Below are 814 nucleotides of genomic sequence, written 5' to 3'. Positions count from 1 at the left end.
TGACATACTGACTTTCTCAATTTTACCCCTATTAATTGTAAAGTGGATAAATTAAAAATCTAAGATTTTCAAATTTTTTTTACATTTTTCCAATTAATTAATGAAGGGTATAATAGGAAAAAAAGTTTTTTTAAAATTTTTTTGTCAAAATAGATAAGTAATTAGGAACGACTAAAAAAAGTGAACGAGAGAGGAAAGTTTAGTGGTTGTAAGGTGTAATATTGGTGAGTTTTTTGGCCAAAGACATCCTTCATATGTACCTCAAACTTAAACTACTTATTTAAAGTATCATTTTTAGCAGAAACATCCTTTAACTATACCCCAAACTTAAACTGCATTCTTAGGGCCCGTTTGGATAGGCTTAATAAAAGCAGCTTTAAAAAAGTACTTTTGAAAGTGCTGAAACTTATTTTTAAAATAAGCAGTTAGCGTTTGGATAAAAGTGCTGAAGTTGCAATGCCGAACGTGAAAAGAGAAAAATGGAAGAAAGATATGTTAGGTTATGTTAGCGGAAACGTGAAACTAAAGAACAAGGAAGAACAACAATATTTAACGTGGTTCGGATCAAAATGATCCTACGTCCACCAAAGAACAACTGCACCAATATTTATTTCACTATACAAAGAATATAAGTGAAATACTACAAGAGAGAGAACACAATGCCTTAGAAGATGAGAAGGCAAGTGAAAGGATGATTTGAAAATGAATTAAGAGCTACCTATTTATAGGAATAAATTCATCCTATTGATGTCATCCATGACATCGCTATGTGTCAAAATTGTCAAGGTTAAGATAGCAAACCATTTTATGGTTT

Source organism: Solanum pennellii, chromosome 12, assembly GCF_001406875.1.
Source record: "Solanum pennellii chromosome 12, SPENNV200".
In the NCBI taxonomy this organism is placed as follows: Eukaryota; Viridiplantae; Streptophyta; class Magnoliopsida; order Solanales; family Solanaceae; genus Solanum; species Solanum pennellii.
The sequence above is the reverse complement of the archived record's forward strand: the minus strand, read 5'-3'. Positions refer to the sequence as shown.